Source organism: Aythya ferina (assembly GCF_964211825.1).
Source record: "Aythya ferina genome assembly, chromosome: 2".
Lineage (NCBI taxonomy): Eukaryota > Metazoa > Chordata > Aves > Anseriformes > Anatidae > Aythya > Aythya ferina.
In genome coordinates, this window is record NC_140297.1 from 91,844,962 (window position 1) to 91,871,105 (window position 26,144).

The 26,144-nt window shown below is 40.2% G+C and overlaps 1 protein-coding gene across 3 annotated transcripts in view; it reads right to left on the bottom strand.

The window, feature by feature from the left end:
• The window catches only part of LOC311432288 (uncharacterized protein), a 235,122-nt gene that overhangs the window by 196,250 nt on the left and 12,728 nt on the right, over positions 1-26,144 (bottom strand). The window lies entirely within an intron of this gene.

Here is a 26,144-nt window from a genome sequence, read left to right on the forward strand (position 1 = left end):
ATTTTCATGCCACACAATCCCCAGCTGCCATAAATACAAGACAACTAATGGGATTTGGGAGTTAATTCTATTTCATTGTTTCAGAATAAGAAGTTTTAAGTCCAGTACCCATTGCTTTATCTGCCCCAATGCACATCTCAACCTAATTTTCTCTGTACAGTTTCAATTGAATCATTGGTAGTATTTCCACACTCTTAACATCACTTTATTTATAAACAGCAAATTCCAGAGGTCTGATAAAAAGATAATAAAAATCTTGGTATTTTTTCATACAAGTATAATGATGCTTAGAGAACGAGTTCCAGAGAACTCTATGCCCATTCTCTAGACTCTTCTAGGTCCTGAAGTTCAGGCACAAACTGAAGCACAGGAGGTTCTGGCTCAATACGAGGGGGCACTTCTTTACTGTGAGGGTGACAGAGCACTGGGACAGGCTGCCCAGCGAGGCTGTGGGGTCTCCTTCTCTGGAGATATTCAAAACCCACCTGGATGCCATCCTGTGCAACGTGCTCTAAGTGATCCTGCTCAGCAGGGGGGTTGGACCAGATGATCTCCAGAGGTCCCTGCCAACCTCAGCCATTCTGTGAAGTCATTGACTGTCTTGCTGGAGCACAAGCAAAAAGCCATCCTCAAATTTGCTTGCAGGGAAAACAAGCACACTAACGACAGATGCACAGAGCACAGGTCTTTCTCCTCCTAACTGCTCCAACCACCACCTATTCATGGTACTGAAGAAGCGGAAGAAAAAAATGGAAAACAGAACAACTTCAGAAACAAGCAGAAGCTACACAATATGACTACTATATGCTGAAAGCCCAGAATATTTTCTCCATTCACTGTTTTGGAAGAAGGATTCCTCTCATGCTGTAAAAACAAGCCATAACAATCTAAAACATTGCATGCTAAACAGATATGCCACCTCACTGCAGGGCAAAGACCTTCAAAGGAGCAAAGAGGGTTGCAGACATTGGCTTACTGTTACAATTCCTTCATTTGGCTAGCATACAGTCAATCTGCTAATTGTTACTCCTAACAGTGCGTCAAACAAACAAATCTGATAAAACACAGTTTGCCAGTATTTTGTCACATTCGAGGCTTCCTGGCATTAGTTACTGTCTGTATATCCTGGGGCATCAACAGATGTAAGGTCTGATAAAAGCTGTTTCCCTGATTTCACGTCCAAGAAAAATGCAGACTTTTTTTCTGCTCTGCATGCACACATGGTAGATTAAGAAGAGATCACAAATAACCTACCCCCAGCGCCCCTTGCCCAGTCTGGAATTCAGAGTCTGAAAGGGTTTTTAAGCTACACCAGCCCACCTCCTGTCTCTCACAGGCCTGAAAGAGTGGCTGCAAGGAAGTTTGCCCTCAACATCAGGTTGTTTTGTGTTTTGTTTTGTTTCTGGCAAAGATGCAAGAAAAAGCCATCTATTCCTCAGCTACCCAAGAAGATAGCATGAGAAGGAATTTATCTAAGATAGATTCAGATGGCTAATGCTTAAAATTGACTAGCACCCAAAGTTGCTGGAGTGAGCACTACTCCAAAATCAAGTTACACTTCAAACACTGAAGAACATCTGCATGAGCTACAATACACCCAGCCAAGGTCTTCTGTAAGAAGTATTCACTGAAAAAAGCTGGTACTAACAAAGCCAGCAAATAGCAACAGTGACCCACAAAAGGGAGGCAAAGATTCACTAGTCATCACACAAAGTTAGAACCAGATCCAAAACCACTCTTTAAGCTTGATACCCAGTTTTCTGAGGACCACCTTGAGATGCTAAGCAGTCAAGATATGCAACCAGCAGCGTCTACCCTCCTAGAGAAGTAAGGTGACAGAGGAATCAGCCTACAGCAGTTGCACCAGCTGAATTACTTCCCCCAGATGGGTTGATACAATCTGCCTCTGGATTCAATGTGTATTTTTTACTCTGAGCACTTATATTTAAAATAGTGCATATACATAAAAGAATGCTAACCACTAGACATAATTTTTTAAGCAATGTAGCACAGGTGCAACTAGAGACAAAAAGAAGAAAATTAATGACTAACTTAATGCCTCTGTTTGATCAGCAGCTATTCTGCTTAAAACACAGCTTTGATATCTGTCACAGCTCTTATTTTTCACAAATCCAAACCCAAATCATTTGATATTTTATGGGATTAAGGAATCTAAAGGTTTTACCTTCACTTCTTACATTCTCCATTGCTACACATAGGAATTCAGGGTTCCTCACTGCAGATAAAATTCAGAAGGTTCCCCAAAAGTTGGGATTGGGACACTTAGGATGACTTCATGTATGTTGACCCCAAGTTTTGTTGTTCAGTCGCTACTATTGACATGTTAAAGTACAGAAGCCTTCAATTTCTTACCAAGTTATGCTTTTAGCCGTTGTGGGCCCCTGAAACTGAAGAAGGACCGGTGTAATATATCACAACTTGATGTCCAAGACTTGCACAGAATTTATCTGAAATACTTTTCAATCCTTTGCTTTCAGATTCTCTCTGCTTCCCAGCTCCCAGGGATTCCTCTTTTATTGTATGCTGTGAACATAACTGCACAGAGCCATTTCATTATAACAAGCTCATTTTGTAACCAACCACAACAGCAACAACTGTTCTTTCCAGAGCCAGCAGAGAGACGCTGTGCCCAAGAGGCACTCTGATCGCTGGCACTTTAGCTACCTAAATCAAAAGCAATAATAAGACAAATTGTGTGTTGGGGAGGTGCCAAAAAAAGAGTCTCACATGATTCTGAGTGGCCCATTGCAACAAATCTTACTGTCCATGACTGTAACAATAAATGAGAGGCACGTCTTTACTCACAACATGCACAGGAACTGTTTATGACAAAGACATCTGCAAACCTTTTGCACACACTACACAATATTGTTTTTGTAGGGCATAATTTCAAATTAAGGTACAATACAAAAAATGTTTGTCCAAAAGAAAAGAACAGAATAACCCATGAGATATCACAGGTCAAATGAAAATAGAAAACAAAATAGACTGCAAAATAATGTGAGGAGTGCCTTGTAAAAACTCAAAACTAACAATAAGAAGTCCCTTAACTGCACCAGAAATAGGAAGCCAGCAAGGAACCTAGTAGTACTATTTGATGACTGTGTTGCAAAACAGGAATAGTGTTTGGGAATGACAAACCCACACCCAAGAAACTGAACATACTCTTCCCTACAGAAGATATTGGAGAGATCCCCATACCTGATGCTTCCGTTGCAACAGATAGGTTGGAGGAGCTAGATCATCTTAAAGTACATGGGAAGTATTAGGCCAAATAGACGAATCAGTGGTTAGGACACTGGGACTGGATGTTTTTCACCCAAAAGCTCAGAGGAAACTCAAACGTGCAAGTGCAGAACTGCTAGCCAAGGTTTGTAGCTGATAACCACAGAGATCTGCTGTGCCAGTGTCTGCCAATGGACTCACAATTACTGAAAGGACTCCAAAAGGGATCACAGGAACAACTGGGGGAGTGACTTCCAGACCCAGTAAAATGTAGACAGTCTGTAAGAAAGGGCAAGACCACTAAGCACACAAGGAAACTTAGTTTGCATCAGTGTGTCACCATGGCTTCTGAAAAAATGCAATCCCACTTCATCATCTGGCTGTAATTCTACAGGGGTGTTAGTAAGCATGCAGATAAATGTGATCCTGTGGACATAATGTATTTAAGTTTTCCAGTATCATGAGCATGACTGAGTTTAATGCAAAATTTAACATCACTGGCTAGACTAAAGAATATACCGCAATCTAAGAATATGCTTTGTTTTCACTCTAATGTCAATTCACCTGTTACTTATGGACCTACTTACCAGAATTTACCTTAATGAGATGCCAGAATCCAAGGAACAATGCCTGATGACTCAAGAAGACAGAAAGCTTTGCTGTTTCCTCTCTTGACAAAAAAATAAATTTCTCCAACACCTTGCTCATTCCACTTGTACCATATTGAATAAATAAGTAAATTCTTTTGTGACTTTGACAGCAACCCACTGGACTAACCCCTGGCATGCCAGAGGCAGCCTTTCAGGTGGCTGACACCCCAGCCCACCCCATCCCCACACTGGAGGTCTCTCCCATAGAAGGTGGCACAGGCTACCAAAACTGATTTCTGGCACAAAGCATCACTTTCTTCTAAATAAAACAAAGAGTTTAATTAACAGAAACTCCTAGAAAAATATTAAGACAAGTCTACAATCAACAGAGGAAAGACAATCATATTTAGATTACAGAATGAATTCTATTTGGAGAATATTTCAGTTCTTGTTAGCATTAGCACCGTAAAAAGTTGTAGACTTTCCACTCCATTTTCAGTGCTGAAGAAACAAACTATGCTGTTTGTTTAATTCTCTAGATTAAAATTTACTTTTCTACTTCTACTGCTCATCATTTATATTGACAAAGGGGTAAACAATTCCAGAACGGGGGCACCACAGAGATTCCTGTAGATCCTACCAGTCCTTATATAGGCTGATCTATTATTGATGTTGAGAGCAGAAGACACTTCCACATTAAAACTATACAACACTGCAAAGTAATACAACCAATGGATCACTCTCAGCGTCCTTGCTAACAGCCTTTGCATGCTGTAACAAGCACTGGATGCCCTATCCTCCTTATATTCAGACAGACCCGTAGTGCACCATTTTGGCAGTGAAAAGCTAACAGATGGCACTTTAGCAGTGCTTTTCCGTGGAGGTCATTAATAAAGTCAAGTTGATTTGATACTTCAGTCTAGTTATCTTTCTGGAAGAACTGCAGCCATCTATCCTTTTACCACATAGAAGAAAACTGAGGGCAGATCTGGCTTGTACTCCCTAACCCACAGTTCTGCTGAAACCAAGAAGCTTTGTAGGGAGCAAATTCTTGGAGTTGCCTCCACACATTATCACATAAAAAAAAGACCCCAAGAGCTGTCATTAGACCAAGATGAAAACATCAGAAAGCTTAAGATGGACCCCAACAAACTTTCTTATTGCCCACATTGTTTGTAATAAAATGCAAGTGTGTAACAGACTAAAATTAAACATTTCACATCCTCTACAATCCCAGATTTCTTAAAAGTTTGCATTTCATTACCAATTTCAGCCTCTTTCCAAATCCCAGAATTTCCTCACAGATTACTAGTTCTAGGTCCAAGCAGCATTTGGCCACATTTCATAGTGAGGAAACAAGTACAGAATTGGACCTATTTATTTCTTTTAACTGTCCATGAATTTATCTCCTAACTGCTTCACATATGACATCTAGGGTCTATCAAAACTGACTGGGATTAAAGCACTGAACAGCACAGGTCTATTGCCCTTAAATAGCTATAAAAAAAATAAATAAAAATCAAATGGCTCAGATTTTATGGATATTTCTGAACAAGGACGAGTTCACAGCTTGTCCAAGACCACAGAGAAAGTCAGTGTCAGAGACAGAAATAAAACGCATCTTTCAGAGTCCTGTTCCTACATTATAAAGATAATAAACTTTCTTAAAACAAACAAACAAAAAAACCTACTTTCACAGCACATGCTTTGACAAGAAATTTCACCCAGGAACGAAGAAGTATTTCTGACAAAGCTCCTTTACAAAAGCCTTATTGTTGACAGTAAGTTTAAATTAACTGGTATTTTTCAAACAAATCGGCTTCTAGCATAAAACATCTCCACTGTCACATATGCAGTCCTACTGATTTATGACAATGCTTATGAAATTACCATTTGTCTGAAGAAATTCAAAGACCTTCAGCCCAGTAAAATTAAGAGACATCTTGAACAAAGAAAATGCAGAATGACTTAGCTGAGAGCTTGAAAATGTACAACGGGCTTGGAGAAAGAAGTTAACCTTCCTCTTTTATTCTCTTTGTTTTGAAAGACATACAGTTTTTCATAAAGGATTTGTGAAAAATATTCTTGATTTTCTTTTTAAGTTTTGTATTTGTTTTTCCCCAAATGCTTTTAAATTAAAAAAAAAAAAAATTAAAGACTGAGACCATGTTTTGATTGACAATATACACTAGCTAGTCATGTAAGCATGATTCAGATTGCAAATTTGGACCCCTTGACAGGCTGTGGCACTATTGCTGTTCCCTTGGTTACTTCATATTTTGGAAAAAAAAAAAAAAATTAAGAAAAGCCAGACTACCTTGACACTCCAAGAGAAGTGCTACCTCTGCCATCTAGCAGCTTACCTTCCGACTATACAGTTTAATGTAGTGTTTCATACTACAATTAAACCCTTCAGAGTACGTACCAAGTATTCGCTCAAGCAGGCTCTAGTCAGCAGTTTCATGACTAATCCATCTCCTCCCATTTGCTTTGCCTCCCCAAGAGTTCCCAAAGCAAGTTCGATTTCTACTCTCTTTCTCCCTTCATTGCCTCTTCTGTTCTCCCAGAGAAATGTGCATTTCCTGCACTCTTCTCCATGAAAACAAAGGAGAAAAACAATTTCCTCCAGTTCTACTCACCATTTTGTTTCTCAACGCATAATTGTCAAGTTCAGTGCTTACCATTGGTTGCACATCTTAACAAACTCATCAGCGGAGGCAGTTTGCACAGAAGTATTTCAGACTAACAGCTTCAGGCACACGAACCATGTTTTCAGTTGTGCCTAACTCAGAATCCCCAGGGTGTCACAATGTCAGCCCTGACTTTGCACAGTAACTCAGTCAAGCAACGCTTTGGAGAACCAACACCCAGAAAGAGGTGAGCGTGCCAAACGACCCTTCTCATTTATCTTGATCCAAAAAAATCCATCTACATAATTACAGCTTTCATACTCAGAGCCAAGGTTTTTCAATACCTTTAAGATGCTGTTTCTTAGAGAGGCTAGTCACATTAAAATTGGATTATGGTCTCAAAGCTCAGGATAAGCAACACTGATAGTTTAGGGGTCATCACTGGACACTACATAAATGCCTGTTTCCAATTTAACTCTCCAATATATTGTCACTTACCTTTAACCTAGTATGGCAGAAATACTTTGCTAATACTCTTCAAGATCAGCAAGTAACACCAATTTTCATGTAGTCCTCTGTTCACAGAGATAGAGAAATTACTCTGGGCAGAAAAATTTTCCTTCTCAAAGAAGATCAGGCAGAGAAATTTTCCTGACCTCCTTGGAGGTCAGGACTGCATGTAAGTGAAATAAACTAAGGTAAGAAGGAAGAAATGGGCCATCAATCTGTAACTCCTCAGAGGTGCTAGAATTACTATGATGAGAAAAAGGAGGAGGATAAAAGTTGTCTTAGTGCTCTTAAGTGCAAAGCAGCTGAGCAGAGACATTGTACAGGTTGGCAGCCGTTTGGCTTCTTAGACAGAAGAACAAAAAAATTAAAACACTGCCAACTCACATCATCCCACCTTCTTTGCAGGCTAAAGAATCAACAGCAGCAGTTAGAAAAACACTGATTTTGCAAAAGCTCTTGAGCCATGACTTTTCCATCTCCCCATCCTCAAACTGAGGCCACTCCATCTGAGCCAGTAACAACAACTGCAGCTGCTTCCTGCAACTCAGCAGAACCTTCCTTCTCCCTCCACAAATGCCCCTTTTTCTAGCCAATTCACCCAAAAGCCAAAATTTCACTGACCTGTCAGAGTGTAAGAACTGCCCATTCTGTTGGCAGGGGGAGCTTCAGCTTGATGGCAACAATTGTTAATCAATACTTGCATAAATATTTAAGGGAAACCGTTTCATAAACAGATTTCTCAATACACTTCAGTACACTCAATCATCTTCCAAAAGTTTTTTCTCTTACTGATAGCTACTAAAATAAATGATTCTCACTTAATTACATCTTAAAGGTATGAAGGTATCTAATAAAGCTTTCTGGTACTTGTACAGTTTGCTTTGCTCCCCGGTACCCCCCCAGCTAAAATTGTCTACAAAAGTCCAAATATTCTTCCTGTAGGCTGCCACTGATTTCCAAAAGGGACCATCAGGTAATTCCTCCCTACTCCAGGGTACATCAGCAGGACAAATACATTCTCTTGCAGAGCTGCAAATTCCCATAGCTCTCCCAAGAGCAAAATATATCAGGAAGCAGAGCATCTTGACTGCTGCAGAGAAACAAGAAAAACAGAATACTGTTTGCAACCTAAATTGCACCACTAGTTTATTTCAAAATTGAATTTAACCCCAGGATAGAAGTGGAATACAGAAGTCCCTCAGCAAGCAGGTAACAGATCAGTCTATGAGACAAGAGAGTGTCACCAGGGACATCTGGGTGGTATGACTGCTTTCCAAACTGTCCTTCCACAGAGCCAGAAGCAACCTAACTGAACACAAAGATTGGGATAATAACAAATTCCTAAATGTTATCCCCAGGTGTTGTAGTCCAGGTCTTTTTGTCAGATGCCTCACATCCATTCAAAAGGATCTTAACTACAAGTAATTTAATTCTTAATTTGCCTCCTCAATAATCCTTGCAGCTCTCCCAGGTTAGTCTCCTCCTTCCCTCCCAGCGTAACAAGATGTGTTGTAGCCATGACAGAGCTGCATATTGTTTAAACGCAAATGTATATGGCAAGGAGCAAGTCATCTCTTTGCTGGCACAGTGAACTATGAATCAACTTCTGGGAAGTGATTGTTATCAAAATACTAATCTACTTGGGTACAGCTGTGTTTGTTATTTCAGAGCATCTGAACCACCCCACTGAGTTTCAAAAAGCAGGAACAGAAGAGTTTGCAGTGAGTATAAAATAAAATCTGCTCTACTTCAGTTCTGATATGTGTTCCAAGAAAAGAGGTTTGGTGGCTGGAAAAGACAGCTTGCAGCTTTCATTACCTTGCTTTTGTGTCCATTTTCTTCATGAGAAGAATGCACACAAAGACAACGAGAATTAGGGAAAACAGACTCCTGAGACTCATGTCACAGGGCACTTTATCAGATACTGCAGCCTGTGATGGAAGTACTAAAAATTCAAGCCATAACCTCAGTTATACTTTCTGGAGCTATAAGCAACACAACCAAGAGGCCAGCCCCTCAGTCCTGACTTCCACGCTACAGGGGTTGCAGTGGCTGCAGAAAAATAAGTGTTTCCAAAACTGTGGCAAACACAGATCTCAGCCCCACAGTCAAATATCCTTTATTTCATTCCAAAACAAACCCAGAGTCTGAAACCCTCAGGTATTTTTATGTGGCTGGGGGTAGTTCTGAAAAATTACAGAGCTGGTCAAATACCCAAATAGGAGTCAATGTAATGTCTCACTCGCACAGTGCCATTACAACTACAGAAGCTCTCCTAAATGGCTCACACAGCCGTGACCTGGGGCATAATATCAGAAGTGATCTCATTCTTCTGTTTCTGAGGAGTTTTATGCAGGTGGAGAGGGTGACTGATTATGCTTTCTGGTGCACCATCTCTGCTAGGTTAAAACATTACCCAGAGCACGGGGAACACGGGGAATGCCGACAGAGCTGCAGGTATTTCTAGCCCTCTTTCCAAAAGCCATTAAAATGCTTTCTACTATTCTCTGAAATACAGTTAATATAGCAATAAGAAAACTATCATAAAACCAAAGGATAAAATACCTTAGCCTTAAGGGTTGAATTACATTTTCAGCATTTTTTTTTTTTTAAGAAAGAAAAACAACACTGAGTCAAACCAAAGTTACGCTATAGCTTCTATAATGAGATTTCTTTAGCTATCAGAGCTATGAAGCAAAGGTCACCATGCTGATATTTCATGAAAGCCTGCAGCACTTAAGGCATTTTGAATACTGCAAGAATACATCTGCATTTGCACAAAAAGTCTCCCCAAAAATACCTAATGACATTGTCAGTACGAGGTGGTTAGTCAACATTTCTATGATCTGTGCAAAGGTCAAATCAAATAAAACACGTTGGAGTGCTGAGCCCAAGGGCACTCTCTGAAATGTAGTTTCAATCCATCAATACATACTTTTTCCTGTTCTATTACCCATATAATCACCAGCCCTATTTCACCATAAATCTGTTGTTCAGACATATTCAAAAATGTCACGGTATTGGTCATGCGTGTCAGTTGCCCAGGAGTGATTTATTAAAATGTTTGGCTAAACAGGTCATCATCCAAATGGCACCTAATAAATCGGGAAGCACTTGACAATATTGCAGCTACAATAGGTGTGTGAACACGGGCCTGCCAACTATTAAAGTTGCCAGGCATTTCCATGAGAAAGCCCTGTTTTCAGTTACTTGCAGCTTTGTCAAAACGTTCAAGCTGAAGTCTTCCATGCTAGAGCTCTGTGCTGATTTTTATTTTAACAGCACATTTTTTGCCAAAATGGTTCACCTGTTGCAAGAGCAGGCCAGGGGACAGAGTGTTTTGCCTCTACTAAGAAAAATGATGTGAATGCAGTCTGTTAGAAGCCAGCACTCAAGTTTTTGAGAAGCCATCTCAACACCCAGTGAAGACAGTCTGCATTTATGGTTGCAATTCCAGCTAAATGAAACATTCCCTTAGATTAGGTCAAGTTTACAGCTTTAGGAAACCTGTTAGCACTACAGCTTGCTAGGTGCTAGGTGCTCTCTGCACCTTGACAGACTGCACGTGCACCCTCTTCCCAACGAGAGGTGTTGCCCTACAGGAGCAGTTCCCAGCTGCTTTGGGCCAGCCTGAGTCCAGGCACTGATGGGAGACAGAGCCTAGAATAGGGAAGCCTTTTTTTGATGGATCTTCATTTCTGATTAAAACAACCCAGTGTAATCCTCCAGATAGCCAAGGTATCAAACAGGAGAAAGAGAACGAAAAAATAATAATAATCCTTTTAATAATCCACTAGTAAAACAAAAGCTCCATTTAGACTGACTAGCAATTCTGGACATATTACCAATCCTAAAGCAGCTGGGCATAAGCTGACAATCAGGTACAAAGTGCGATGTACAAGAGGTCGTTAGTTTGGCTCTCAGGAGGTGGCAGGTGAGTACCTCCAGAAAGCAAAGCTTATACATAAACTGGCCTACTGCAGCAGAGGAAGCAACACATCCCTAGGAGTTTGGAAGTTTGTTAGGCAAGTGTCTCAGCATCTGCCAATGAAAGCATTAAAGTTTTTTTTAGCAACACTGCTCAAAAATACATGCTCCTCCCCACTGCACCAACATCAAAAGTTCCTTCCCAGAAACAACCACACAGCCATAGGTGATGGTGAAGACCTCATCACAATTAAAAAACAAATAAAACAACAACAACACAAGAGGCTGAAAGCCAAAAGGAGCCAACGTCTTTCTCTTGAAAAACCTACTATGTGGATCTTTAAAACTATTCATTAAAACCATCTTAAACCAAGTGCTGTGTGGCCTCAAATAGCTCACACACTAACATGTCAAAAGGAGCCAGTGATGCATGGCAGGTCTGCAGGAATCACATGCCTGAAAACAGAACTAAACACAAGCCTCTCCGACAGTGTAGTGTCTGGTGTTCACACTGTAGTTCTCATGCTTAAGGAGGTGGTTGCAAAAAATACCCAGACAGGAGAGTTGCCTTCACTGCTCAAAGTAAACACTAGAACAAAAATTCACAACTGAGGAAACACACTCCAAACATATAGGAAAAATATTTCATGTTACACTTAAGGAATACACTAAACTATTGTAAATTTATTTTAATAACCCACCAAATATTGACAGCTGGGGGGCTGCTAAAACTGAGGCAATGGTTTTGGAATTACATTGAACACCAACAGAAAGGCAGAGATTCCAGCAAACAAAGAAAAAGTCAGAATGCCTTTGATGAAGTTTTTTAAATAAGGAATTTGGACCCAAACCAAAAACTTTCTTCCCATCCTGCTATGGAAAACACCAGTGAACTCATGTTTTGGGTTGATTAAATGTGCTTTCTCATGTCCAGTAGGAGCACAGTTAATTTAGAGCAAAACAGCTCAGAGACAGAACAACACACCAGCAGCCAGCACACTGCAAGGTTTCCTTCTCCCAGGAAAAGAAAGACAACAAAAACGAAAAACTCAGCATCATGTTTCCTGAAACCACTACAAGTCATACTTTCTCTAGAGCACCAGGCAAGTGTCACACAGGCAGAGCTTTCTTTCCCTGGCTTGGTTAACAGCTAGTGTCCCTCAACATCTGAGGAGTTGTGGCTCATGGTGGTTTCTTTTCGTTCTCCAGAAATATGAAGAAGCCTACACTGAAGACAATACACCACAAGAACCCAATAACTGCGTATCTAACTGGAAATAAAATCCCAAGACCATGATTGTGTTTGCTGACTTGTATTGCCACAAACACGTGGTTATTTAAATACAAATTATCACATTCCAGGCACTGGTACACAATTTCACGCAAGCCTGAATTTCATCTGCACAGAAAATAAAAATATTAAAGTTTGTTCTACTTATAGCAATGCATTTCTAATGGTCAGAGGACAAGCTACTGATGGGCAGGTATCAGAGATGCACAGTTAAACAGGTATCTTGAGTCTCAGACATTTCTTGAGTCTCAGACATTTACCAAACCCACATTTCAGCAACCAAACTTCTTAAAAATTCAGTTTGACTCTTGTATGTGTACCTGCACAAATAAACAAATAAATAAATAAATAAAATCCTTATTTATACTAACAATACAAATGTTTTCAACAGGCTATGAAGCTAAAAAAAACTGCATTAGCATCTAACATATTTCTCTAAAACCACATGGGTTTCATCACAGGATAACCATCACCATGGAGTACAAATAGTAATTGGAAATCCTTACAACTTTTGTTTTCCTGTGAACATATTAAAACAGATCAATTTGTTTGATATTATTGAGGATTAATATTGTGATCTGGGCTGCTGAATATCCAAGGTGATCCTGCTTGATTTCAAAAGTTCTTGCTGATGTTCCAGTCAAAAACTCTTTAGAAAATTATGCTTCAATTGCAATTAAAAAAAAAAAAAAAAAAAGGCTTTCAATGTAATATTTCATCTTTGAATAGCTAGCTGGAGGCATCAACCTAGTTGCCTGTGGCTTTTACATTACTCACACATTATCCAGAAATTGAGAGTATGTGCTCAACAAATTATCCTTCTGTGGCTTAATGTGTATGATTAATGCAAGAATAAAAGGTTACCTGGCTTTGCTTTTTTTTTTTTTTTTTTTTTTGCCATAAACACTCCATCTTTATTTGAATTCCAGACAGCGGGAAAGTATGCATGCCATACACACCACTAGTTTAGCTGCCATGTTTTCACATGAACGTGGGGAGGAAAGACCACCATACAGCAGAGTCCAGGATCATTACTCATGCCAGTACAATACCAGTACCATCTCAAATACCACACAAGTATCAATAATGACATTTTACACTTAAGCAGTGTTTTACTGCTTAGTATTGAGATTTTTTTTCCTTTTTTTCCCCTAGAAGATACAGCTGCATGCTGTTAGGTGTGCCTAACTTGCCAGAAACCTTCTCTCCAGGATTCACTGTTCTCTACATGGTGAGATTGATGAAATGGCTTGGGCTGAAAGGGACCTCAAAGACCACCCAGTTCAACCCCTCTGCCATGGGCAGGGACACCTCCCACCAGACCAGGTTGCCCAAAGTCCCATCCAGCCTGACCTTGAACACCTCCAGGGATGGGGCATCCACAGCTTCTCTGGGCAGCCTGTGCCTGGGCCTTACTACAATCACAGTAAAGATTTTGTTCCTTATATCTAAGCTAAATCTGCTCTTAATTCAAAACCATTTCTCCTTGTCCTATCATTACACACCTTGGTGTGTAATCTCTCCTCATCTTTCCTGTAGGCCCCCTTTAGGCACTGGGAGGCCACTACAAGGTCTCCTCAGAGCCCTCTCTTCTCCAGGCTGAACAACCCCAACTCCCTCAGCTTGTCTTCACAGGAGAGGTGCTCCAGCCCCTTGATCATCCTCATAGCCCTCCTCTGAACTTTCTCAAACAGGTCCATGTCCTTCTTATGCTGAGGGCTCCAGAGCTGAACGTAGGGCTCCAGGTGGGGCCTCACCAGAGCAGAACAGAGGAGAAGAATCACATACTTTGACCTGCTGGCCTCACTTCTTTTGATGCAGCCCAGGCTACAGTTGGCTTTCTGGGCTGCAAGTACACGTTGCCAGCTCATGTCAAGCTTTCCATCCACCAGAACCCCCAAGTCCTTCTCCTCAGGGCTGTTCTCAATCCACTCACTCATCACCCAGACCATACTGATGTTCGGGGTTGCCCCGACCCAGGTGCAGCACCTTGCACTTGGCCTTGTTGAGCTTTGTGAGATTCACATGAACCCACCTCTCAAGCCCGTCAATGCTCTGCCTGGCATCCCTTCCCTCTAAAGTGTGACCTGCACTACTCAGCTTTATGTCATCTCCAAACTTGCTGAGGGTGCGCTTGATCCCACTGTCCATGCCATCAATGAAGATACTAAACAGCACCAGTACCAATATGGACCTGTGAGGGATACCCCTCATCACAGCTCTCTATGTGGATATTGAATTGTTGACTACAACTCTTTGGATTCAGTCATTCAGGCAATTCCTTAGCCATTGAACAATCCATCCATCATGTCCATGTCCCTCCAATTCAGAAACAGAGATGTTGTGGGACCATACCAAATATTTTACACGTCGAGGTAGATGAAATGTGTTGCTCTTCCCTCATCCACCAGTGATGTCACTCTTGTAGGACATGGAGTTAGTCAAGCATAATTTCCCTTTATGAAGCCAAAATTCTCATAACGAACAATCCTAATCCTAATGCTAATTCCTACCAGCTTCAAATTCCAAGAATATTTGGTCTTAGATGGCATGAATGATCCTGGGACAGACAACTTCTTGCTTTCTTTTTCCTCCTCCCTATCACCTGCCTCTATTACTGTATTGCAACTGGTTACACAGAGCATTTTCATGTTTTTTCCATGATCTGTGGAATCCATATCTTCAGGAAGTTAAGGTTCAACCCACCTCCTACTAACTGAACCATAATGCATTTCCCGCAACCTCCAAATAAACAATATATTTATTTGTACTCTACCTGACAGCTGAATGCACTATTCTTGTCCTTCCCTGTCACACCGTACAAGGAAGTTGTGGCTACAAGACTGACAACAAGTAATTGCTTCACTGGCCTCCTGCTATTTTAGTGACTTAGACCCCCATGACTTCATTTTTCACCTCAGCCTTTGGAAAGCATCAAGCAGCAGCTATCCAATGAGCACCATCCCAAGTTCCACAGTTCTTCAATTATTTTATGTCGGGCTCTCTCCCCACTCTGCCAGAAATATACTAAATATTCAACTGCTAGACTAGTTACTTCAGCGTACTTCAACTATACCATCTAATTTCCAACTGGAGAGAGAAGCAAGGAGTGATATTACACAGCAATGCCTTTCTATGGCATGCACTAGCAGCATTTGCAGACTATTTACATGCCTAAGAGCATACCAGACTGTCTCTGACAACGATGGACAGTCCTACCTACAATTCCAGCCAAGCATTACTTTGAGACTCCAGATTTATTTACTTGTATTTTTAGTACAAAAGACATGAATGCCAATTAGCACTACTAGAGACACGAATGCCAATTAGCACTACGAAACCATCAACCTCGTGTATGGGGAGGAATATAGCATAAAGTTTTCTTGAGCATCTGGATGGACAAAATTATTTTCCCCATTTACTGTGTTTCTTACAGCAAAAGGTTTTCAACCTGTTATGAAAGAGAATGAGCATTTACAGGCTGGCCTAACAGGAAGATAAATTCACTCTTTTCCTATTATTCTCTAATATGGAACTAAAAAGTAAATAATAAATCTGAAAAAAAATAATTTGTATAAAGACAGCTTCTCCCATTAACTGCATTATTAGCATCTCCTGCCTCAGGGTACCTTTCAACATGACTCTTCTCAAAATTCTTTCTGTAAAAGGAAAATATTGTCCTACTAGGATGACAAAAGTCTTGCAATAAGAACATCCATATTAAATTCCATGGCAGAGGCAAAGTAATTCTCTGTGAAAATGAAATGCTGATTAAGAAAACTATCAGCAACCTGATTACATAACAGAATAGATTATCCACAAAAGAGCAGAAAATCTTGTATTCCTGCTCAGGCTTTCCCAGATAGACTTCTACAAAAAACATTGATTACAATTCAATTGAAAAGCAACAATACCGTATTAAGAGAACATTAAGCCAGCAGTACAATATTCCAGAGATGCAAAAACTAAGGCTAAATCTATAAACTTAACCCTGCTTATTTGAAAGCATACATTACCAGGCCGAATAACAATACGACACTGTACTAAAACACATTCAGACCAGCATGCCTGTCATACAGCATCTTCAGTTCCACAGAAGCACAGAACAGCTTCCCCCAAATCTATGACCTAATCTGTTCTACTTGCAGTCAGCAATCCCAGCTGTCTATCAACTCCTGTCTTTCTGCCATGCCTCAGTAATGCTCGGCAATGGAGTTCAGCTCTTCTCTCTTCCTAGCTCCTCACACAGATGTACAGACAATGGCAGTCATTTTCTTCTAGCTTCTATTCTGACACACTCACTTTACCTTTTGTGCACTGACATTTTACCTCCATGATCTCCATCTGTTCCTCCTCCAGTTCAGCTGTGTATGCCTGTCCTTCTTCTTATTAGGCTGAGAAGCATCTCTGTTTTATTAATGTATCCATCTGACTTAAATGCTCCTCAACACCTGTCTGCCTTTCTCAGCTCCTAATTTAAATACCTCCTGACTACTAGTCTGTTTTCTCTGCCAGAAGTCACACCTTGACTAAATAAGAATTTGTCCGAATTTGACAGGTATAAGAAAGTGGCACCCTGCAGATCTGTCACTTAAAACAAATGCAGTTACACTTTTTTGAAGTTACAAATGTTTGACGAATGCATTTTTATCTCCTCCACTGCTCATCTCCTCAACCCCGAACATTATTTTTAAATATTTGTTTTTAAGAAAAAAAAATAATAATACTGCAGAGGTCAGCACAAAACAAGCATAGTGTTTTTATGGCTGAGCTAATAATTGTCACCTAAAGATAAAGGGTTTATAAAAGTTAAAGTCCCAAAGAGAATATAATTTTGACTTAACAGGTTTAGATGAGAGGTACTTTGCTGGCATTAGACCATTTATCTCTTCACCGATCAGCTTTCTACACCTTTGGACGAATCTATTGGAGACCTTACCCCTTCAGATCTTTCATGCACAGCTGACTGACCCCTTTTCCCCCTCCCTCTCTATTTTATAGTAGCACACACTAGAACATCGAGCTGTCAAAGGCTCTGGTTGCATACATTATCCTAAATTACATAGCTATCATTGGCTCATTTTCTGAAACACAACAAAAATATTCTTATGTTTTCTTTGATGAAGAAGCTGCTAATGCAAGGAACAACTTCCAGTCAGAGACATGGCAAGTAATAGCAGTGAAAGACACAGGGCAAAGCACCTGATTCTGTAAGCACAGGGCACTTCCCAACACACCACTAAATATAACATCAAAGCATAAAAGATTGCATTGAAGTGCCAAGCACTGAGGAAGCAGATACTTCCCTCGTGATCAGCACTCAAGCTCTGTATCATCATTTGATAAAGTCTTGAAACTCAGCACATTTTAATGGGTCATAAATACAGAGCTGCTTGGGGATAGCAAGCTTGCTTTTCATACAAGCTGTTTCTACAAGTGTCCACAAGAATGTCTGAAGGCCTACGAAAACAGCTAGGAAACAACAGCCTACATCACTATTTGACATCTACATAGAGAACAGCTGGAGGTCGAATTCAAACCACTGCAAGAAAGATGAAAGAAGTACCTGACTACACTGAGGGAGAACGATAAACTTCAGCCTAGTCCCTCAAAGATAAACAGGCAGCAAGGAAAAGCATGTGGGAAAGGATAAATCCTACTGATCTGCTAAGTGAATAGGAAGAAGTTAAATGGGGAAAGAAAACCAGAACTTGCCTGGGACTCTTCAGGTCCTCTCCAAGCAGGGATAAGATCACAGCTCTGCACGCACAGCTCCACAGGCTGCTGGTTGCTCTCACCTGACAGCATTCGTTCCAGAAGCATTCCTGGATTTTAAACTGCTTTTCTTTGGAAGTTATCATACAAAGACTCGCAGAGAAATAGAGCTTTGATCTTCTTTAAGCACTCAGAACACAGCAATATGAGAAAATTTCTCACATTAAAATCAAACACTTTTTTTTTTTTTTTGAGGAATACAACTCCAATTTGGATTCAGAATAGTTGAAAGTCAATGCTACAGGTACTGACTGACAATTTGTTAGTTGGCATGTAATTAATAGAGGATTGTTTTAAACAAATATAATAATGATCTGAAAAGTAAGACTTCCTACTCTTGTTGCTTAAAATAAAGCAATCTTTATTGCTAACAGATGTTGTCATAAGTCGTGATTTAATAGGAAAGAGATAGATGTTGATATACACAGCTTTTTGTTGTTGTAGTTTTTTTTAAAAAAAAATAGCACTGTTTTGTAACGAATCAATGAATGAAGTACAGAGAGAACCAAATATTCATAAAGGTTTATATAAAAGCAAGGGAAAGTTCTGCCATATTATCTAAATTAAAATCATCTGCATGTCACAGCAAATAGTGGATAGGAATTCTCCACTGCTAATATTCCTCTAAATCCTCCTTAAAAACCAAGGTTCATGGATCACGAGGACATGTTGGCTCTGAAGAATCAAGGAAAATATTCATTTTTTCTGCTTTATAGAAAAGGAGTCTTATTAGTAAGAACTTGTACTTCACACTTTATTAGTAAGAACTTATACTTAAACCCCATTCAACAAACAGCCAGGAGAGCAGAAACTGGGTAAACATGCTAAGTTCCCGAAGGGACACTTCTAATTAAAAGTATACAGGGAAATAAAGCAAATAATTCCTGTAAAAATGATTGTTTATTTATGTAAAAATCAACCCCTTTAAGTTTTTCTACCTAATCATCTTCCTCCTCAGGCTGGCCTTCCTAAAAGATAAGCACCTCCCTCAAAAAGATCAGTCTATACCTCCCATACAAATGCCTTCTGCAACTCTTACTCTATCATACCTAGGTTACAAGATGAGATGTAACCAGAACATTGTGTAATGGGGCCAGTTGTGCTTGATGGGTTTATAATAGCTCTACATGTTCATCACTAAAATAGCAAATAACAGAGAACCAGATGACATTTGGCTATGCAAAGTGAGTCACATTTATTCTTGGCCATTACAGCTGCTCCCCACCCCTGCCAAAATAAAATAATAAAAAAAAAAAAAATCAAGTTATGTGGAAATGGGAGAATGCATAACATATAACGTCTAATATTGTTATCTGTAGCACAGTCTGTTTGTTGTCATACCTGAACTATGATATTAATTTCAGACAGCAAAATGTTATTATGCTGGTCAGTGACAAAGACTGGGACTTCCCTGTTTGGTGAATTAAAAAATTGTGGAATTTATAGGACAAAGTATTTGCATGACTGACAAACTGCAGCCCTGAAGCCAACTGTATCTTGGGATGTACCAAAAGAAACATGGCCAGTAGGATGAGGGAGATGATTCTCTCCCTCTGCTCTCCTCTTCTGAGACCCCACCTGGAGCCCTGCATTCAGCTCTGGGGCCCCCAGCACAAGAAGGACATGGGTCTCTTAAATTGAGTCCAGAGGAGGGCCGTGAGGATGGCCAGCCCTATGGCTGGAGCACCTCTCTTATCAAGACAGGCTGAGGGAGTTGGGGTTGGTCAGCCTGGAGAAGAGAAGGCTCCAGGGAGATCTTACAGCAGCCTTCCAGTGCCTAAAGGGGGCCTACAGGAAAGCTGGGGAGGGACTCTGTGTCAGGGAGTGTAGGGATAGGGCAAGGGGAAATGGCTTTAAACTAAAAGAGGGTAGGTTTAGATTAGTTATTAAGAGGAAATCCTTCACTCAGGGGCTGGTGAGGCACTGGCACAGGCTGCCCAGAGAAGCTGTGGATGCCCCATCCCTGGAGTCATTCAAGGCCAGGCTGGATAGGGCTTTGGGCAGCCTGGTCCGGTGGGAGGTGTCCCTGCCCACAGCAGATGGGTTGGAACTAGATGGTCCTTCAGGTCCCTTCCAACTCAAACCATTCTGTGATCATGAAATGGGTTGGAAAAGGGGATTCTACTCACTCTTCCCACAGAAGGCAAAGGGACAAACAAAAATCAAAAGGTTCTGAAGTCTTTCCCAACAAAATAAGACAATATGAAGAAGCCACAGAAATTACAATCACTGAAGGCAGGCACTAAAGTCAGGCGTTTCATACAAACATATGAAAGCACTGGCTAGCATCATACAAATAAAAACAGGCAAGAGCTTTAGAAGAGCTAGAAAAGCCTTATTCAGTAAATTCAAATCATCTGCAACCACTTCTGCTACAGTCATAGTATTAGGGTGTAGGACAGATGTGAGGAGGTTTGCTGGCCAGGACAGAAAAAGACTGTTGCTATTCCCTCCTCATCAGTACTCGTCACAGTCGCATAGTCAGTGACAACACTCTGTGTGCCAGCAGATGGTCCCCAGAAAACCATGCTGGGGTAAAATAACACTCTCTTGCCTGTACACCATGCCTGTGTACACAGTAACAACAAATGAAATATATAATAAACTGGCACAGTGCCACATGCTAGTTGCTAACTTCAGGCAGAGAGTGTGGGACAATTACAAGTTTCAATATTTTGTCCAAAAAATTTAAAAATTACCTAAGCATATCCATTAGGATCTCTTGATTTTCACTATCCTTTGAATATTGCAATGCTAAGCTGTTGACAGTATAGCCTATAACTCACCTATACACCTCTTAAAGGCAGAAGCTCCTGGATCAAAGACCCTCAATAACACTGAAAATGCCCCGTGAGATATGGGAAAAGACATAATCTCCATGCAAATACAACAACATGACTCTCTGCCCAACTAAAACTCCCAACACATTCATTCACCATAGCCAAGCTACAAGGGAAGTCAATGAGGGAAGTTTCCAGAGCAAGACTAAAGCTCTTCTCATAGAAGAATAACACAGACACAAGGAGCTGACAACAGAGCATCCTTCTCAAGTTGAAGTGGATACCAGAGCCAGTGAAGCGCTCTTAAGAAAAAGCATAGCTAAACATTATGTATCACTCAACATCTCTAGTTGTCAGGGCAGCACAAGATGAGACAGCAACAAATGCACTTAGCACACCCATCTATTGGACAAAAAGACCTAATAAAAGAAAATATTGTCATTTTTCAGTTGTTGTATCACAAGAAGTAGTAGTCTGTGGCCAAATATTTGCTTCTAATAGTCTGTTTATAGCAAACCCTAGGACTGAAGGTACATTAACTTCAGTTATTAAAGTAATCAGCAGCTCTGGAATCACTTTGACCTCTGAAGTCTAAAAGGCTTCTGCACATTTAAACAGATCTATGGGCATAGATAAATACCTTTTAGTCTGTAATGTTCCTCAGCATACTCAGTAGGGTCAGCTTGACTTTTCTGACCTTCAATTGCGGACCGCAGTGACCAAGAAAACCAGGCATCTCCAGGAAACAATATCAGGTACAGAACAAGAAAATCTCTTTATAAGAGAGCCATAAGCTTTTCACTGCAATGTATTTATTCAGCTGAGAATCACAGAATGCTACATATCATTATAAATATCTTGCATAGATGTTGTTCCTGTATTAGCATACCCTATGCTAGAAGTGCAGATTAATAGTGACCATGAAACATCATCAGTTCATGGCTTTATTGAAGGCAATTAGCTCTGCTGAGAGGCAAAGTTCATTAGGACAGAGTAATGCTGTCCTAACGACATCATACTGCCTTGAAGACCTAACGCGTTATCTCTGCTGAGAACTGTGATGAGCTGGGAGCACTGTATTGTCCTATACTATAGCACTTAGACTGACCTCTGAGGATACTCACCTTTACTACTGTAACTCATCGTCAAGGTAACCACTCATCAAGAGTGCAAAGGAGCTGACAACAAGAAGAATGGAGCTGGCTGTAGACTAAAGAAATGGTAAGGAACTACCAGCAGACAGTCTCCATGGGAATAATCTGTTCTTCAATCTTACTTTTCCCTCCGCCAAGTCCTTACATGCACACACACACACACGTATGCCATCCAAAATGCTCAGATGAAGACAGATAAAGATTCAAAACTGATTTATAGATAATGGCTGCCTATTTTTGGAAGAGCTTTTTCTATGTTCCATAAATTAAGAGAAACGTACGGATGTGTAACGTTCTCCTCCTCCTCTATCCCATGATTTCGACCACTCTGTGGCATTCAGAGGTGACCTAAAACTTGATCTATTTCTTGTAACTATGATTGCTAGACTGTATTAATGATGAGGCCCTATATTGATTTGCTGTAGCTTCCTAAATAAAACAGAATGAATGTACTGCACATGAATCTTTGCCCAGAACAGCAGGGGTCAGAATTCAAAACAGATCTAGAAGAACACCTTTAAGGGACAGAAATAGAAAGAAAAGAGCAAAACAAGTCTAAAGAGTTCTCACTCATTAACTAGTTGCTAATTCTTATTTCAAAACAAACAAAACTTTACATATTTACTGAAGAACAACACATTACAGAGAATACCTGATTTCAAGTCAATGTTTTTTGTTTTGTTGTTATTTTTTTTTTTAATTAAATCAGAATTACAATAAAAGAACATTTCCCTGAGTCCTCATTCTGTATTCTCCACAGGCAGGAGTACAAGGTAACACTACCTATTAGGTCAGCAAAAAAGAGCTACAAGCATTTCTTGAGCTTTAATAAGGCATACATGATTTGATGCCATATGTCGCTCACAGGACAGTTTCCCAAATAAAGTAATAAGTACCTCCTTATAGCCCCAGATTTAGATGAGAAAAACATTGGGTGACCTGGAGCTTTAAATAAACAAACCTGACTACTGCTCTGATACATATACACACATATATATGAACAGATATTATGTCTCACCACTCCTCTCGTTTCTTTTCCTTTACCTATTGCTGCTCTGTGATAGCCTTTTGAACTTTACGCATCCTCCTGTTTCTGAAAGTGGAACAAGTGACCTTGGAAATAAAGTCCAAGGACAAAACCCCACAATGTAATGTAATACTGCAGCTTTCTTTAAATGACATGTAAAGAAGGAAAGAAAGCTAATCACCTTTATATTTTGGAAAGCATCATGCCTGACCCAAAGCCTCAGTCAGGAACCAGGAATTGTTTTTCTCGCTGATTATAATCATTTCTTAGATAATGTTTGTAGCCTGAACAGAAAAGGGGAAAACTTCTTCCATGCAAGAGCACAGAAAGCATTTTTGCTGCTACTCTAATTATTCTCACTTTCAAAAAAAAAAAAATCCCACAAAACCAAAATATACCCTCTGCTTTTTCAACTAGTACAGACAAGTAAAAAAACATCAGATCTGGAAACAAAGCATGCAACTACCATTATTCATAATACAACAGACATAGGACAGCTGATACAGTTCATTTGTTGTAGAGGTTTATGCCTGTGCTTTTTTTTTTTTTTTCTCCTTCAGTTATGAGAATCTGCTCAAAACCATCATCAGTTGCTCCCCTAAAAACAACCTTAGCAACCTGTTCTACAACATCTGACAGCAACACAGAGTAAAACAACCATATTTTTAACACCAAGCCTTGCCATCAGATGTGCTGGAAACAACTGGCTGAACTGAAAGACAGTTCTCAGTTCCTGAAGACCACTTCTTCATTTCTGAAGACCACTTAAGGAGTTTTCCAGATCCACTCAAGAGACCTATGAGGGTGTGCAAGCATACACAGAGGACTACTGATTACGATTATCAACATCTATCCTCCTGCATGTTACAAAACTTCCCCCATTTTCACTTCCATTGCCCAGGCTGTTCCCAGGTCCCATATACTCCATGAATTAAGTAGCAAAAAAACAAGCTGCAGGACTGTGGTATACCATGGGATACCCAACCCCACCAGGAAACCCAATCAATGGCTAACACAAGATGCTAATATTACCTTGACAATCAATTCCAATATATATATATATATATATATATATATATATATATGTATATTATGTACATGTGCTAATACCACATCTGTGAAGGAGTAAGGAAGAAAGAAGCTCAGGTTGCAATTCGTTTTACCTTAGCAAGCTTTCTTCATCTTGGTAGAGTAGGAATAAATTACATTGGAGTTGTTAACAGAAGAAAAGACTGGGTGCATTTGCCTGACAATACTTGGAGCGTACCCAAATCCTAAAGCAAGGGAATTGATTTCAATACTGAACTAGATACATGGTAATAAAGGTTATCTTGGTTTTGGGGGGTGAAGGGGTGTATTTTATTATTTTTTTCATTAACACTTTTCTTCTAACCCTTTTGAGAACTGACCTGTCACCCAGTACAACAGCTTATAGGGCTTGAGAGCTAAGCCAACAGATGCCTTGACTTCCAGGAGATCTGCTAAGGCTAATGGAAAATGCAAAACAGCCTCCCGATGCTGACAGTGGAAGACTTGAACACAAATCAATCCCTTTAAAATCAATAGAGATGCAAAATACAGCGGCTGTTCCAGGAAATGGCGTTACAGTTACAGGTGGCATACACTCACCTGTGCTTTAAGAAACATCCCATGTCCTGGGAAGGAGTCAGGAGTGCAATAAGATGCTTCTCTATTAAAATGAAGATATAAACAGTGAGCCTAAGAGCATGAAGGACTCCAAACCCTGTTTCACCTCTGGAGCTGGGCTTCTGTCGCTACAGGATGAGCTTCAGAGCACATCCACCTGCTGCTCTGCCCCAGGAACCACAGGATAAGGCAACCCCCCCACCCTCAGTTAAACTTGCTATGGAGCTGGCACTACCCAGATTCCCAGGACAGCAATTTCTTCCCAACTTTCTGAGCCTCGTACTCCTGCTGGACAAGCTTAGGAAATATTGAGATAAGCCATAGTGACGCCCTAGAGACTTGAATGGACACAGATGAGGGAGAATGATAGAGATGCCCTCACTTACCAAAGTTTTAAAGCCATCCTTCAATCAGCACACATAACAGCAGTCTGGCTCTTGATTACATCCAGCCATCATTTAGAAACTGCAAAAGCCAGATCCACATTATTCTTGGGACACGGCAGGAAGACTCCAAATTGGAGGCATATCATCTGCACATGATGATATAATTTAGCACTCAGATTTTCATGAACCACCTGTCAATGCATAGGCAGGCAGGCACGTGCTTGATGCCAGCCAACACCTTCTCAGGGATGTTAGGTTTAAGTTGTTCAGAATCATAACTTGTAGATTCACACATTCACAAGAGAATGTTTTATTTACTTAAAAATAAAATTTATTTTATTTCCCCCTCTTTAAAGATTGCTCATCCTCATAGAATAAAAAATATTAAGGTAAATAAAGGCTCCAAAACATGAAACAGGTATGCTCTTAACATCCAAAAAAAAAAAAAAAAGCAAATAAAGAGCCTGATGTTGTTAAAATCTTCTGATTTCCTACCCAGAGTCTGTTGAATCTAAGCTTTTAATGTTTTTCATTTGCTTACAGCTACCAATACAATGTTATCTCAGGTTTCCAGTATACATGTAATTGTCATGAACTCCTTATTGTTTCCAAGGATAAAAATTATACAATAATTTTTTCGTGTTCAAAGATCCCCAAAACCAGAAAGCCTAAAAACTAACTAGAAGTAATATCTCCAAGAATACTAACATTCATTCCAACCTCCTCCCAAAAGAAACAAAAACAAAAAAGACGGCTTGCAGCACAGATATACAAACTGTTTTAGGATACACTGACAATCACGTCATGCCAGTAATACTGCATGGCACAGCTAATAAAGCTTACGCTGACTAGATCAGACACTGGCCTAGACCTCAAGACAATCCTTCAAGACAGGCTCAGAAGGCAGGAAGGGATGTGGACAACCAGCCTGTACTGAGCTTCATGCACATCTGAGTAAGCAATTAAAGTACCCAAGCTGGAGATAGCTCAGGTGAGTCCATACTGCTCTGCTTCCTCTGCATTAGCCACATCCCAGGCACATCACAAGCTTCAGTCGTGCCAGAACACTGATGATGCTTACAAGAGCCAACTGACTGATGAATTATGTCTGCACTCCTCTATTTCTTCACAGGACTATTACAATCCCCTCCATGTGTTCTGTTGCTCGGCCTTCAGGTACA